This window comes from Haematobia irritans, chromosome 4 (genome assembly GCF_050003625.1).
Source record: "Haematobia irritans isolate KBUSLIRL chromosome 4, ASM5000362v1, whole genome shotgun sequence".
Lineage (NCBI taxonomy): Eukaryota > Metazoa > Arthropoda > Insecta > Diptera > Muscidae > Haematobia > Haematobia irritans.
In genome coordinates, this window is record NC_134400.1 from 64,749,132 (window position 1) to 64,767,029 (window position 17,898).

At 37.1% G+C, this 17,898-nt stretch overlaps 1 long non-coding RNA gene across 2 annotated transcripts; it reads left to right on the forward strand.

The window, feature by feature from the left end:
- Positions 1-11,329: 11,329 nt before the first annotated feature.
- On the forward strand, positions 11,330-12,331 carry LOC142236096 (uncharacterized). Of its 2 annotated transcripts, XR_012721901.1 has the most exons (3): positions 11,330-11,511; positions 11,875-12,116; positions 12,272-12,331. It is a non-coding gene; the product is annotated as an uncharacterized LOC142236096 (long non-coding RNA). The 2 variants fall into 2 exon arrangements; XR_012721900.1 differs by having other exon boundaries at positions 11,875-12,331.
- The last annotated feature ends 5,567 nt before the right edge of the window (positions 12,332-17,898 follow it).

The following is a 17,898-nucleotide window of genomic DNA, read 5'->3' on the forward strand; positions in this document are numbered from 1 at the left end:
TAAACAGATTCAAAATAGCCCGCGAAACAGTCCGCAATGGACTGGTCCCCATAAAAGTCAACTCCTAACAAAATCATAAAGAGACCTCGGGTTACAATGAATGTCACCTCTAACCTTATCAATGTAACGAACATAACACGCTCTTGATTCCATATTATAAATAGACCTGGCGACAGAGTACCGAGCATAATCAAAATCAGATCCCGTCCTCTTATAACGTCTAAAACATATATTCCTATCATTCCTGAGTCTCGTCAATACAGGAGAATACCGATTCCTAGGGAAATCCACCCTTCGCCTAGGAACAGCCCGCGACACAAAACCGTCCAAAACCTTGTAGAAATTATCAACAGCCATGGAGGTTAGGTTAGGTTATGTGGTAGCCCGATGTATCAGGCTCACTTAGACTATTCAGTCCATTGTGATACCACAGTGGTGAACTTCTCTCTTATCACTGAGTGCTGCCCGATTCCATGTTAAGCTCAATGACATTCCAGTGAAACTACTTAGAAAAGCTTTGAAATCCTCAGAAATGTCACCAGCATTACTGAGGTGGGATAATCCACCGCTGAAAAACTTTTTGGTGTTCGGTCGTAGCAGGAATCGAACACAAGTATGCAAGGTGGGCATGCTAACCATTGCACCACGGTGGCAACAGCCATATCGATATCAGTCAACCGATCACACTACAAACAGAGCCCCAGTCAACACCCGAAAGAAGCGAATTCAAGAAATCGAAATTCGTCTTCTTAAAACATAGTGAAAATACCTCATCCCGAGCAGCAACCATTTGAGACCCATGAGCAACATCCAAGAGGGAAAGAGAGAAAGCAGGGTGATACCTATCCTCGGGATAAGAAACAGGATCACATCTGGACAAATCAAATTATAAGGATCGCCTACAAAAACCAAATCAAGAACCTTTCCAAAGACGTTCAAAACTCCATTGATCTGACCCAAACCAGTATCAAGAAAAAGATCCAAAAAAGTCGTCACCCATTCCGATCCATCAGAAGTAGTCAGTGGCGTCAACGCCTCCGTTTCAGGCAAGCTGAGCCAAGACACCATAGGCAAATTAAAATCGCCCAAAACCACGATCCTGTCCGAATCACTCATCCCAGACATTATTCTATTTATTGCCACAAAATGACGCTCATAGGTAGAATATTCTGAAGCCGGAGGAATATATGAGAATGTGACGAATAACCTAAATCCCAGAACATCTACCCTTACCGCAAGGAATTCAATACTATCAACACCGTCAATAACAATTCGCTCAGAGAGGAAGGTGTCAAGGACACCTATTGGACGTCGTGTTGCCGTGTTTCATTGAAGCTCTCATAAATGAACCTTTTTATAAGAATATAACCTTTAAATTGTGTAAAGAAAAGTGATATACTATAAATATTGTGTTGTGATCCAGTCGAAATTATAGAACATAGAACAGTGAATGTTAAAAAAAATTTATATTCTTATAAATAAAAATATCAAACAATCGCCAAATACGGTTAGTGTGCATAAAAAGATAATCAAAACACTCATACCAAATATAGAGAGTGCTTTCGAGAGTAACAAACGTCAAAACAATCATAAATAAAAGTTCTTCTTGTGCTTAATAAACATATCATCCTAAACCGTTAAATTCAAATCAACATAAAATATAAATCTTACGAAATTACCGCTGCTATAAAATCAGTGATATATTTTACAACGTAACAGTATGCAGCAAAATTTACATTTACAGCCAAAAAACATGCTAACGAAATTATAAAAACAAAACTCTAATTCAAATTCAAAATAAAACGAAACAAACTCTAATTTCAACTCGATAATAAAACCACCAATAAAATTAGATTACCTGAGAACTTTGACAAACGAAATAAAACTAATTCAATAAAATATACTATGGAAAGTCCAAATATTCAAAAATCGAAACGGGCAAGGGAAAGCAACCAAAACTTTTTAACAGTTGACACAAGACTCTCAGATTCGCCTTTTCGTATAATGCAGATAATGGATACCAGGTTTGAAAAACAAAATCAGGTTATTCAAGCTAGTATGCAATCTCTTTTAGAGATATTTGAATTGCGATTCCTGCAGGAATTACATGTAAAAATTAATGAGTTGAGATCTGATGTCAACAACATCATCCAACGGGTATCGGAGTTTGACCCAATTGTCAGTGAAGTGGATACAGTAAAGTCAGAAATTAAAGAGCTCAAACTACAGTCTCTCCGTCAAGAGAATTCCGCCATTGCATGTGAAGTCCGTATAAATGGTATTCCATAGATGCGAAATGAAAAATACAAATTATAAAATAAACTATAACAAAAATCAAATGAAAATATCCCACTGCCTCAATATACTAATGCGCTTTACAGACTATCAGTTATTCCGGACGACAGTGCTCGTGTCGAACATATCCCATATATCCGAAGGCACAATCGATACTGCTGCATGTTTATGGGATCGATAACACATTTACCGATTATTTAGTCATCGCCGACAAGTCGTATCGATCCGACACACTGTAAGATTCTTTACAAACACCGACATTCCGTCCGGAATAACTGATAATCTGTAAAGCGCATAAGATGTCACAAAAAAACTAAAAACGCCAAAAACACAAATCAACAAATACAAGTATTGACAACACCGTTTGACCACCAAATCAACAATACAAGTATTGACAACACCGCTTGATAATAATGTATGTATGTATACACCCATAGAAAAATTATTACCATACGGGCTTAATCGATACCGTGCGTTATTGATAGTTAGCCAACCCCGTATGGTACAATATCAATACCGAATGGTACAGGCGGTACGCAAGGCATGAAAGTACCATTCGGTATTATGAAAATACCAAAATGGTATTAAAAATAAAGGGTGATTTGTTAAGAGCTTGATAACTTTTTTTAAAAAAAAAACGCATAAAATTTGCAAAATCTCATCGGTTCTTTATTTGAAACGTTAGATTGGTCCATGACATTTACTTTTTGAAGATAATTTCATTTAAATGTTGACCGCGGCTGCGTCTTAGGTGGTCCATTCGGAAAGTCCAATTTTGGGCAACTTTTTCGAGCATTTCGGCCGGAATAGCCCGAATTTCTTCGGAAATGTTGTCTTCCAAAGCTGGAATAGTTGCTGGCTTATTTCTGTAGACTTTAGACTTGACGTAGCCCCACAAAAAATAGTCTAAAGGCGTCAAATCGCATGATCTTGGTGGCCAACTTACCGGTCCATTTCTTGAGATGAATTGTTCTCCGAAGTTTTCCCTCAAAATGGCCATAGAATCGCGAGCTGTGTGGCATGTAGCGCCATCTTGTTGAAACCACATGTCAACCAAGTTCAGTTCTTCCATTTTTGGCAACAAAAAGTTTGTTAGCATCGAACGATAGCGATCGCCATTCACCGTAACGTTGCGTCCAACAGCATCTTTGAAAAAATACGGTCCAATGATTCCACCAGCGTACAAACCACACCAAACAGTGCATTTTTCGGGATGCATGGGCAGTTCTTGAACGGCTTCTGGTTGCTCTTCACTCCAAATGCGGCAATTTTGCTTATTTACGTAGCCATTCAACCAGAAATGAGCCTCATCGCTGAACAAAATTTGTCGATAAAAAAGCGGATTTTCTGCCAACTTTTCTAGGGCCCATTCACTGAAAATTCGACGTTGTGGCAGATCGTTCGGCTATTCATGATGAAATGTCAAAGCATACTGAGCATCTTTCTCTTTGACACCATGTCTGAAATCCCACGTGATCTGTCAAATACTAATGCATGAAAATCCTAACCTCAAAAGAATCACCCTTTAATACCTAAGTGGTATTAATATTTATAACATTAAAATATTGATGTATAAACAGTGTGGTATTACCAAATAATACCAAAACGGTATTGGGTTTAATACAAACCCGGTATTTATTGTTGAATTTTATGTCCCATCACAGGCTCTGTATGCCTCAAGCTGCCTGTTGTGAGATTTGGAAAGCTTTTGTATGTCTCTTACGTATCTAATGAGAGAATGGTTCCGAATTAGTAAACATTAATAATACTAAAACATTTTATACTTACGAATACTTCGGTATATCCACAAATTTAGTTTTTTCAGTCAGGATGAAATATTGCAATTAACGCGTCTATAACGCGACATCCCTGCCAACATTTTTTGAATTTTGGGGCGCTTCTGAGAATCCCCACTACGTCGAAAACAGTCGTATACGATATCCAAAACTCCTCGGAAAAGCGCCGTCACTATTGAGAAGTTGTACCACGCCAAGTTACTACAAAAAAGTATCGCATGAGTGCAATTATTAGGTGCCTTTTTTAATAAATTTAGAACGACGCCAATAAGAGCCCTTTCAAACAATCAGAAAAAGAGAATTTTAAGATAGTTGTAAAAGAATCATTGTGGTCAAGTAAAACCCGATTGTTTAGATGATTATTAATTTTATTAAACATTTATAAATTCTCATAAATATAACATTTATACGACTATCACATCACATTTAACATATTTTTATGCATTAATAAAAGATTGATGTTGAGTTACAAGTTGCAAGTTACATGTTGTAGCGTCTATCAGCCAGTGCTTTTATTCCCAATTGAGGCAGCGTGTCTGGAAAAATATTTGAAAAACTATCACTTTATTCCATTTGGAAAGTCAAAAATTGTTCACCAATATACCTTTCACAATTTTAAGCGAAATAACTATGTTTTTAGCACTTCATTATCATTTTTAATTAAATAAAATATAAGAAGATAGTTGTGCTTGGTGTTTCACAAAATATAAAATGGCTCTTGTAACAATAGTGATGGCAAAATACTTCCATGTACTTTTTGATATATTTACCCCATCACAGTTGGCGATAGTTGCAGTGTCTCTTACGAGTCTGTGATAGCGATGAGGATGAAATGGAACGTTGAAATGCGGGCAGGGATATCATATGCTACGGGTATGTGATAGTTAATACCATAATAATACCGGATGTAAATGATTTGATAGAAAGTGGTATCAAAATTAGAAGGTAACGTGAACCAATCAATTAATAACAAACGGTAATGGCCACGTGCGGCCTTTTTTCTACCAGTGTATCCACAGCCACTGAGAAAATTACATTTACAAAAACAAAACAACTGGTACAAGAAAGCAAAGCACACTTGTTATTGTAAACTAACACAAACTATTTAACAGACAAATAATCCAATGAGAATAAATACAATACAGATTAATTACACAGAGGATTAACCAATAGTGAACTTTTCAACAAACTAATCACTTATCTGAATGATTTAAAATACACCGGCACAAATTAAACCTTTCTTTACATGCAAAAACACAAAAATTATTCAAATTTTTAATAGCGCTAAGAAAAACACCACTAAAGCACAACAGTGTTGCCAACACTTTTGAGAGATTTGCGGCAGTCGATGTCCGTTTTCGAGTTGGGGAACACAGAGTCCAAGGATTTTATTGCAGGTTGACTGTCTGAGTATATATTAATGCCAACATTTTTTGGAACATTACTTCTCAGCCAATTCACCACCTCTTATTGCCAATATTTCAGCCTGAAAAACACTACAATGATTAGGTGATCTTTTCGCTATTCGAAGTTCCAGATCTTTAGAATATACTCTGAAAGCCACTTGTCCATCCAATTTGGAGCCATCAGAGTAGAAATCTATATATCTTTTATTCCCCGGGGTCCGTGTACACCACGCCTCACTGTTGGGAATTAGAGTCTCAAACTTTTTGTCGAAAAGTGGTCTCGCCAAAGTGTAATCCACTACGTTAGGCACATCTGGCATTATTTTGAGGACCGAACTGTGACCGTAACTTTTTTCCGACCACAGCGATAGCTAGCGCAACCGCACAGCCGTTGTTGCAGCTGATTGTTTGGCCAAAATGTCTAAAGGCAATAGATGCAGCATGACATTAAGGGAATCTGTTCCTGTCTTACTAAATGCGCCTGATATACACAAGCACGCCATACGCTGAACTTTATCTAAACCTGCCGGTTGCTGAAGTGCCGGCCACCAGACTACAACACGATATAGCAATGCACAATTTTTGGTTTTAGTCCCCACTTTTTTCCTATTGCCTTTTTGCACGAGTACAAAGCTACCGTTGTTTTTCTCTCCCTTTCTTCAATATTAAGCTTAAAGTTCAGCTTCCTGTCCAAAATAACGCCAAACTATTTTGCACACTCACTAAAGGGAATTTCAATACCCCCTAAGGAAATGGGCCTAACCGTGGGAGTTTTGCGATCTTTGCAGTACATGACTAGTTCTCTCTTTGCAGGATTTACCCCAAGACCATTGTCTTTCGCCCATTTCTCAGTCATCCGGAGGGCCCTCTGAATAATATCTCTGATTGTGGATGGGAATTTTCCCCTGACTGCTAGAGCCACACCATCTTCGTATGCCACCACTTTTATCCTTTCTTTTTCTAGGGTAACCAGAAGGTTATTTATAGCAACATTCCAAAGAAGTGGTGATAGAACTCCTCCTTGGGGAGTGCCTCTGTTCACATACCTTTGTATGTTTGCTTGTCCTAGTGTGGCTGAAATACGTCTCTTCATTAGAAGTTCGTCTAACAGCCTAAGTATACATGGATCAACATTCAGAGTTGTCAGTCCATATAATATCGAGCTCGGATGGACGTTATTGAACGCCCCTTCGATGTCTAGAAACGCCACTATTGTGTATTCTTTGACAGATAGTGAGCTTTCAATAAAGCTGACTAGTTAATGTAATGCGGTCTCAGTAGACCTGCCCAAACAAACTTGAATCGACGCTAGTTCTAAGATAAATATCCATCATCCTCTCCAGAGTCTTAAGTAGGAATGATGATTGGTCGGAAATCCTTCGCATTCGAGTTTTTTTTTTTTTTTTATATAATGCTTTATTAATGCCATCTATCTTACATTGATATTTACATTATTCTTGGTTTACAAATTTCCTTAATGGTAATGACCCAGTGGTCAATCCATAAAATATATTTACTTAAAATGTTTGGATAATGGTCTATTCAGCCATTCGACACAAGTCCTATGTAACCAAGTCTTGAGGAGCCTTTCGTTTCAGCCTTCTAAATGTATGACGATTTGACATCAAATCGGTAGCAAGATGATTTGGGTGATTCAAAATTCTTAATTTGTACAATGACAATTGGTATGCAATTTCTTCGCTTACAGTTTTGATGTTTAATTCATGGTGTAAGCGTTTGTTGGTTATATATGGCGGAACACTTGTGATTATTCTAAGCACTTTGGATTGGAATTGTTGCAGGAGCTTAATATTTGTGTTGGAGGCAGTTCCCCATAACTGGATTCCATATGTCCAGATTGGTTTTATGATGCATTTATAAATAAGAACTTTATTTTCTAAAGAAACCTTAGATCGTTTCCCCACTAGATATTTCATTTTGTTAAATTGTATATCAAGAGCTTTTCTTTTTGTTTGAATATGTTTTTTCCACTTTAATTTCTTGTCCAAATGTACTCCCAGATATACAACATCATCACGTTGAGGGATTTGGATTTGGTTCAATTTCACTGGAGGGCATGTGCTTTGTTTTAATGTAAATGTTACATGGGCTGATTTAGTTTCATTTGCCTTTATTCGCCATTCATTTAGCCAGGTTGATAGTTTGTTTAAGTGGTTTTCGCAAGTATTTACTTGCGACGTTCGCGTTCTTGCTTACAGCTAATACTGCTGTGTCGTCAGCAAAAGTTCCAACTATAGTTTTATCTGATATAGGGAGGTCTGAAGTAAACAAGAGATAAAGCAGTGGACCAAGTACACTACCTTGAGGTACACCTGCGCGTATATTTTTGAGCATACTTGATTGATTGGCTTCCTGAACATAAAAATATCGTCCTTGGATGTATGATTTAATAAACATATATATATTTATTGGAAGGAGTTTTCTTATTTTATAAAGAAGACCTTCGTGCCAAACCTTGTCGAATGCTTGGGATATATCTAAGAATACCGCTGAACAATATTACTTTGATTCAAACGAGTTGTTTATTGTTTCGACTAGTCGATGGATTTGTTCAATTGTGCCATGTTTTTTCCTAAAACCAAACTGGTGATCTGGGATAAGGTTCTTTTGGTTTACTATTGGCATTAATCTTTTTAGAAATAGACTCTCAAGAACTTTTGAAAGCAGTGGTAAAAGGCTTACTGGTCTATAGGTTTTTAATTGATCAGCAGGTTTTCCGGGCTTCAGTATCATTTTTATCTGGGCGACTTTCCATTGGGGGGGTACAAAGCATCGTGTTAAACATGCGTTATATATAAGTTAGGAGGCTTAATGCTTCTTTTGGCAATTGTTTCAGGACTGTAGGTGTAATGAGGTCATAACCAGGTGCTTTATTTGTCTTAAGATTGCTGATAACGTTAAGGACTTCAGATTTCGTAAACTTCTTAATCGGCAAATCGAGTTGATGTGTTTGATTGAGAAGTCGGTGGATATTATTTGGTATATCGTTTGTATTTGGAGAAAAGACCTCATACAAATGATTAGCAAATGTAGTTGCTTTCTCGAGATTTGTTTTTGCCCAAGAGTTATCAGGTTTTCTTATGGGGCAATTTGTTTTTGGATAACCTTTTAAAGTCTTTGTAACCTTCCAAAGGGAATAATCAGTATTCTTGTTCGGACCGAGATTTTGGATAGTTCTTTCGAATTTTTCATTTTGCAATCTTTGTAAGAGATCTTTGAGTTCAGCGGTTGCCTTATTTAATTTTCTCTTATCTTCGGGAGATTTTGTCTTTTGCCATATTTTCTTAGCTTTTCTCTTTATGGCTAATTTTTCCAAGACCTGTGGGGGGCTGGTTGGTTTTGACGAAAAGTTGCTCAGTGGTGTTGCATTCCACGAGGCTTGTTGAATAGTTCGGACCAAATATTCAACAGCATCTGATATTTCTTCATCAGTTTTAAGTGGGACGTCTTCACTCAGTTGTGTGCGCAAATAGTATCTGAAGTAGTGCCAATTTGTTTTTTTGTTATGCAATGTGCATTTTTGTTCAATTTTCATATACTCTGACGTCAGTGTCAGTGCAACCGGCGAATGGTCAGAAGAAAGTTCGAAACACGTTGTACAGTTTTGCGGCCCTTCGGGTATACCTTTACATATACAAAAGTCTATTAAGTCTGGGATTTTGTTTAGATCTGTTGGCCAATAGGTAGGTGTCCCTGGCGATATGACTTTTAACTGCAGTTCTTTTATAGCATAGTACAATTGTTTTCCTTTTGGGGTCGCAAGACGAGAACCCCAAAACGGATGTTTAGCATTGTAGTCGCCACAAGCTATGAATTTATTACCCAACGTGTTCAAATAATTCATGTACATTTCTTTTTTTATATTATGTTTGGGGGGAGAGTATAATGAAGATATTGTTAATGGTCCTAGCCAGTCTTCTACAATGACGTTCGTAGCTTGAATTTCATGAGAACAATAGTGATCTCCCTGGTGATGTTTGATGTTTTCCTTTATAAGGATGCCTGAACCCCCACGAGCTTTACCATCAGGGTGAGTTACGTGGTAGAATTTATAATGTGGTATATCAAAATGAGACTTTGTTGTGAAGTGTGTTTCTGAGATCAGAAATACATCTATTTGATTCTCTTGTACTTCTAAGGTATGTTTAGATAAGCCATTTGCGTTCCAGAAAACTATTTTAAGATTATTCATTTTTATATTTGCGAGAGATGGTTAGTTATTCGGAGGAGAAGGCCGGTCATTTGTTGCATTAGATTATTTAGATTGCTTAGCATGTCTTTAATACTGAGAGTGTCTGTTGTTGTAAATGATTGGTTTTGTTGTGGTAATTGAAATTGTGGATTTTGAGAATGAATATTGTGGACTTCCTTAGTGATATCTGCTCGTGCATAGTTTTGCTGTGAGGAGATCTCACTATTTAAACCATGTAAGGCTGCTTTTGAGTACGTTATTGTGTTTGACTCTATAGGATTTGTGGTTTGTTGTGCAACTGCGGAAGCTTGTCTTTCTCTATTAGATCTGTGATTTGGGTAGTTTTTTTCAAAGAGCTGTTTGTATACATTGCAGCCTTTGTAATTAGCAGGATGGTTCCCATTGCAAAGGGCACATTTAACTTCGTCGGCCCAATTTTTACGTTGGCATGATTTTGAATCATGATTGCCAGCACATTTAACACAAATCGATCTTTTTCTGCAATAACTTTTTGTATGGCCATATTGTTGGCAGTTCGAACATTGTGGTATCGTCTTTTTTGGGCGGGGGGCTTCAAATTCAACGACACTACTCATTAGCCTTTTTATATTATAAATATCTTTATTGTTTGGTTTAGTGGTCAATACTATTTCAAAAAGAGGAAGGGGTTTTTTAGTTTGATGGTGCTTTAAGTTCCAAATATTTGTCACTTGGTGGCCATTTTGAAGAAGTTCATCCTTAAGTTGTACAATATCAACAGATGGATGAAGATGTTTGAGAATTACTTTAAATCCTCTTTCATTTTTCGGTTTATAAGTGTGGAATTCAGTATCCATTTTTTCAAGTTCCTCAACGACTTTTTTGTATGCATCGTGGCTTTTTGTAATTATTTTTACTTGGTCGTTTCGAAGAGACCTTATTTCATATTGCTCTGGGAAGTACTGAGCCAGAAGCACCATGAGCGGTTGAATATTACCAACATTATCGATAAATATGGGTGGTGGCTTTGGGGTATAAATTGTGTCTGAGCTCTCATCAGTTTCAGCTTGGTTATCAAGTACTGAAAATTGGTTTTCGGTGGAGGGTGTATCTTTTTGTAGCCAATACTTTTTTGACGTAGCTTGCTTTTTGCTGCCGTTTGTATGATTTGGACTTTCCCTTCGCCTTTTATGTTTTTGAACTATTTGCCAATCATTAGGTGTTTTCGGTATTGCTTTTCTAGGTCCGACTCTACCTTTCTCAGAGAATCGACCAACTTCATTTTCTAACTCTTCTTCATCTGTTTCAAAAATTTCTGGGCGTTGGTTTTGGCTTAATTGTAGTTTAAGCATTTCTATATCTTTTTGTAACTTTAAGCATAAAGTCTCATATTTTTCGTTTTTGGCTAATAATTCAGCATTTGTCTTTTCTAATTGCTGAAGCTTATTTTTTCTCAGCGAATCAATCTTGTTTCTTGGGGTTACGTCTTCGACGAGTTCCATAGTGAACGAATATCAGTGGGTATTGTATGTCGGTAGTGCAGTACCTGTGTGTTCTTAGCAATGACACACACCGCACACCAACATTACCAGCAGCTGATCTCGTTACTACTTTTTTTTTCCAACACAGTTATCTGTCACAGCCCGGAGGCTACTGCCATCTGGAGGGAGGAACCGAGTTGCAGTACGCTGGTTGCTGATCGGTGTTGCCGGCTTTTGGCTCAGTCTATGGGGCGCGGTTCATTGGCAACTCAGTCCTCTGGCAGCTGACAAAAAAAACAAAACATTCAACCAGCTTTGGAGGACAGCACAGAGACCAACAAGTACGTATCACAAAAATTAACATCCACAGAACTTACCACCCATATTGGCTTGCCGGCATGCCGGTTTTCCAAGGCATGCCGTGGCCTGACCCTACCCAACCATGGTGTCCCCGTGGCCCATCAACTCGGGACACCCCAAATGTTACTCACCTGTTCTTCAAATCCCCTTTTACCTTTTCCTTTTAAAACCTACTATTCCTCCATCTTTAAATTAATTTCCAAAAGCCAATATTTCAATTCATGACGTTATAAAAGCTTGTGGTTTTATTTAAACTAATTCTAACAATATTCTTCAATTTAAACAAAATGCAAAAACAAAACATATGAAAATTCTATTTCTAATTATTTTTGTTTATTTCCCAGGAATAGATGATGAAACCTTCCAGTCCTCTCCTTTTCGTTTCCTGTCTTTTCCGTCCGTCCGTCAAGGTAAGGTAAGTATCGTATCGTCGACAAGTAAAACTTTCTGCCAATAAACAAGATTTTATCTTCCTTTATTTTCCAGCATTATTCACTGTCCATTCCAGGTCTTATGGGGAGCACATTATACATATCACTGGAGGACACAATTCACCAGTCCTTAAATTACTAAACCAAGTCCTAGGGTGAGCTCAACCTAACACTGTTGCCTAAATACGGCACTATTTAACCTTCCCAGGCGTTAATGTAATCCCCCTAACAGACTATAGATAAACTAGTGAATCTAGATAAAAATTCAAATACTAATGAATCTCTTTTTCTTCTTTTTTTTTATTCACAGAAGTTTAATGTACAAGTCCGTCCGTCCGTCAAGGTCTAAATCATGTACCTGTCCAAGTTCGTGTCAGACAAAAGAAAAGGAAACATTCACGGTACCTGGGCGCTGTAGGATGACCAGCGCAACGCAATTACACCCAACTGAAGATGATGACAACGATGGTTGATTCCGTGATGCCGGGAACGCTCGGGGCCGCAAATGAGGTGTTAAATGGAGGTGGACGTTCGGTGAGTATAGGAGTAGTTTAGATTGATGGTTTTCCTTTTAATTAAAATGTCTTTCTTTCTTTCTTTTTTTCAGATTGTCTTTTTATCTTTTATAATTTATTTCTTTTTATTATAGTTTATTTTCTTTTATTAAAGTTCTCCTTCTTTTTGTTTTCTTTCTTTACAGGTTACTTATAATTTAGCATTTAAGATTAGCTTTTAAGTTTGTTCACTTTTCTTTTAATTTTTAAATTGTATTGTACTTTTCTTTTAGCTTTTAAGTTTAGTTTTAAGTCTATTTTAACTTTTCTTTTTCAATGTATAAGTTTAGCATTAGGTCTATTTCAAAGTAGCATCGAATCTTGCCAATATTTAGCACAATAAACAGTTTCATTTCCCAATAAAAAAAGATAAACATTTGTTTATATTTGTTTCGACTGCCCTGTTGTGTTTTTATTTAAACGACTTTTGGGAACATTAGGCAAACTTTCACAACTTCAAAAAAACAATAACCGCACTTTCTTCAACCATCAACCTCACTCGCTCGCGTCCAAAACCAGAATAATCTGACGCTTCAATCATCAAAACCTCCATTATTGACGCTCCATTCGCCATCATCCCAAGCTTTCCCAGCCATTTTTCTTCCCAATTTCCAAAACACCATTGAAACCAATCATCTGTCTGTCATAACTGCACAGAGAATTTATACTGTCATCTATCCTCTCTCCCTCTGCCTATTTCCTCATGCAACCGGTAGATGGCGCTGGGATCCATAGTATTACCAATCAAACTAGTGTGCGCACATGACATATCTACAAGCAGTAAACAACCCTCAACCAGTATTTGATAGACAAGGCCAGCTGGTGCTGTCAGTAGTTTGTAAACAAACATCCAACAGCAAAATAGTCGTCTCTATCGCGTATTCCAGTCGCAAAAAGTTCTTTTGCTTGGTTTTATTTGTAAAATATTAGTGAAAAATCCTTTTTAACACTCACTCGTTTCTAAAACGATGAAAAATTGAGTGACAAGATGTTTAGAACGAAGATGTCTCCAATCCAAAACTCCAGCAGCATCAATCCAGCGTCCAGATCAGGTGAATTTGTTTTTATTGCAGCAACCACAAAAATTCGAGTGAGAGGCTTTTCCCGCTTTAAGGTGGGTATTAAGTTCCAATTTCACCGCTAAACTCCATATAAAAATAAAAAGTGAAAATTTTCTGTGAAAATGTTTCAAATTCAGTACTAAGTTCCTTCTTCGTACTAAAATTTGACAGAAATGTTGTGCAGCGACATCTAGAATAAAGTACAATCGAATTTGCCAGCGGTTACTGTATATTTGTATTGGTGTAGTAATCGCTGTTGTTGGACTCAAACGCCGGATCGTTGTCAAATTGTTTTTATTGCCGCGACACTTGAAAATATTTACTCGTAATTATAAATAACAAAATGGAAAATAAAGGAAGAAAAAACAAGTTGTCTAAAGAAATAAAGCAAAAAATATGCAGTGCTGTAGAAAAAAACATAATCATATGGAAAAAAACTGAGCGCAATCACTCGAATCGCAATGCGATGAAACAGGCGTGGGAGTTGGTGTCTAACGAAGTTGAGGTCAGCGGTAAGTATTTCCAATTGTTTAGATTTTAATAAAAGTAGTATTCTTAGAAAAATTGTGCCGGATTGGGTGGAAAAGTATAATGGATAGCCGACGGTATCGCAAGAAAAAATCAGCTTCATCGGGTAGCTCATGTAATTTAAGTTTGGATATGAATTTAGATTGTGAAAGTTCTAATGAGTCGTGGGATTTGACGCAGTCTCTAGATTTTTTGGAAGATACTTCTAAGCAAAGAAGGTAATTTGTTATAGTTTTATGAGTTTCGTAAAATTTATTTTGCATATTTTTAGCACATTTTCAACAGTGGTGCTTGAAACAACTACTGAAAATGAGCCTCTCCAAAATACGCAGTCATCTTATTCATATGTAAGTTTTCGAAAAAAGCATGCTCTAGTCTATGTAATTTTTGATTCTATATATATTCTATTATATTTTAATACGATTTGTTATTTTAAGGATACATCGACATCTACTTCAGCTTCATCTGCTAGAATGCAATATATGAAGGACATGACGGAAAATAGTTACCATATCAAACAAAGGATGGATCGAATGGCGGGTTTAGCAGAACATGAACAGAGTCCTCATGCACGCTTTCTACATCACATAGAATCGATAATGGATACATTTTCATCAAGGGAGCTGCTTATTTTTAAACGGCGTGTCAGTGATATAGCATATGATATGCAACAAGAACAACTAGAAAATAACTAGATAAAAAATTAAACTTTTTAACATCTTTTTTATTTTTTTATATTTTTTTCCACACACTTTATTGTCTTAACCACAACTAAACGTTGTAAGCAAATTATGTTCAATTCTACTTTGACTGAATTTTTTTCCAATTCGATATTAGCTTTTTTTTATTATTCTAGTAGTTTCCTTTTTATATATAATATATATTTCAAATAAGACTGAAAGCAGTAGAACTGTTTTTTATTTAACATTTTATTTTATTTTTTTATTTTATTTATAAGTTAAAAATGTTGTTAGTAATTACTTATAATATATAAATAAAAAAGTTTGTTAAAAAATATTATTTTATCATTCCAAAAATGCTTTTTTCCTTTGCTATGGTACGGATCCCTCTTGAGAGTTTACAAATTCCATTATTCTTTCTCTCACAGCAGATCCACTCCCATCAACTCTTCCCCGGGAAGCTGGCAATATGTCAGAAAAGAATAGGGAATCTCTACTAATAAGATTTCTGAAATTCCCATTTATTACTTGTCCTCTTCTGTTTTCCCTATCGGCTAAATTAGTTGGGCAATATTTATCTCTTCTGGTTCTCAACAAGAAATTATGAAGGTAAGCACAAGTTTTAATTATAGACTTTGCTCTGTCCGGACCACACGACATTGTTTTAGAAAGACAGTAGCTTTTAGAGCACATTATTCCAAAAGCATTTTCAATGCATCGTTTAGCTCTGCTAAGTCTATAATTAAAAATTCGTTTATTTTCGTCCAAAGCGTTGTTTTTACTTGGCTTATATGGCTTCATTATTCGTTGTTGAAGGGGAAACGCATCGTCAGCAACGAAAGTATAAGGAGTACTGTTTTCTTCGTGTACGGGGAAATTCAATCGATTCTCCATTATAGCTTTGTCAAGTGCACATTTTGAAAAAATATTTGCATCTCCTTCCGATCCATATGCTCCAACGTCGAAATATACAAAACGGTAATCTCCATCTGACACTGCAAGAAGCACTATGCTGAAGAATCCCTGAAATGTAAAAATGTATGTTAAAAATATTCACATATATAAGCTTGTAGAGAAATACCTTGTAATTATAAAACATGCTTCCCGATTTTTTCGGACATTTTATGGAAATATGCTTGCCGTCGATTGCACCAACGCAATTTGGAAAATTCCACTTTATAAACGTATCGGCATTTCGTTGTATGTTAAAATTCGTCATTGGTGGAATTTCGTCGATCAAGACTTCACATATTGCACTGCACACTTCATCTACAATCTTACCAAAGTGCTGCTTACTAATCCGATATGCCGACGCAATATGCCTTTGTAAAGTTCCACATGCAAAATATCTACAAAATGCAAAAAATCAATAAATAATTCACAATGACCAAATTATGTAAATACGTACGAAGTTAAAAGTGAACCCTCCATGATAGAAAAGTTATCCCAGAAACATTTTGCCAAACTATAATACATTACAAATACAATTAAGTTAATAGATTTTCTCCAACTAAATATTTCAAAACTGTTAGAATGTCTTTATAGTCTCCATGCGTTTGCTACCAAAATTGTTTGAATACAGAAAACAGTCCCAGCAGTTACCAAAAGTAATATAATTCATCATTAAAACCAGCGTATGAATCACCCTGTAGTAATTAAAGCACGGCAAATAACGAATGGAGTGGAACTTTTGTACGCTGTGGTGGTATAATGACAAGAAATATTATATTTTTGTTTATACCGTGTCGTCAATTTCTGGCTCCAGTCAAAATATCTTCATAAGAAGACAAAATCAACCACCGATTCTCTATTCAACCGTCGAACGGAACGGATGTGTTTTTCAATAGCGGATAAACTCATCGTAATAGGTACCTACTAAGAATTTCAAGTGTGGTGGGATATTAAGCCACCATGCAGCGAAATTCCAAGTCATCCACTGGGTTGCTAACTTCAGGGCCCAGTGGACGGGTATCGACTGGAGTTATAAATCTGGGCAATGACCAAGAGTTAGGCCCAATTAGTCGACCTGTAGACGGGTCGACAGGTGGCGACACCATGACAAGTCGAACTTTTTCTAAGGTAACGACATCAAAAGGAGGTAATCCCTCACGAAAGAGATTCAAGGAACGCAGAAATGCTTTGTTTATCCTAACGAAGTTAGGATCAGTCGACCCAAGCACAAAGCGATTCCTTAAAATGGGCTCAAGGAATTCTTGAGACTGGAAAAAGGGAACGATCGCCGGATGAGCTGCCATCCTCCAAAAGGGATCAAAGATCGTTTGCCTCAGTTGCTAAAGACAGCCTTGTGATGGCTATCATTAATAAAGGAGCATTGGACGGTATGGTTCCAAAGCAAAAATGGGGGGAAATTGAGAATGCTCTGTCTGTCGTCTACTCACAGGTGCTGGAAAAGTTTCCCGGCCCAGATCCTCGACACCAAGAGGCTGGTTGGTATCAAGGACGATTTAAGCTAGTCGCATTTGAGGACCAGAGGTCTATAGAATGTTTTAAAGCTGCTCTGATACTAATTTGTGAAGTTTGGGAAGGAGCTGCTCTAGAGTTAGTCGAGAAGAAAGACACCGGCTAGACCTAGAGCACATGCGTGGATACCTGCAAACCCTTCTGACCCTGAATCTATTTTAAATAGACTGAAACGATGCAATCCACATCTTCCAACAGCTGATTGGAAGGTTGGCCGTTTGGATGAAGTGGATGGACCAAGACGGCATGCAGTGTTTATATTGAACACTCAGTCTTTGCCACATCTAGCAAAGTCCCAGGGCCGTGTATGTTATGGCTTTCATTATATCCAAATGAAGGTATATAAAAACGATCAGCTAAAGCATTCAGAAATGGTAAAGCCTCTGTCTGAATCAGAAGTAAGCGGATCCTCTTGCGAAGTCGAGGGAGATACCAAAGTTGAAGACATGGATAGACACCGTATGCGAGAGGAGGTTTCTATTGCCTCAGAACTCACCAAAGTTGAACCTATGGTTATTGCGAGAGTCACCGAGATCTCTGAAGAGAACATTCTTGATGACTCGATTGAAGCGGCTGTGTGACGGTTGTTGAAAATCTCGATGGTCCTACGGATCCTCCAGATAAATCTTCATC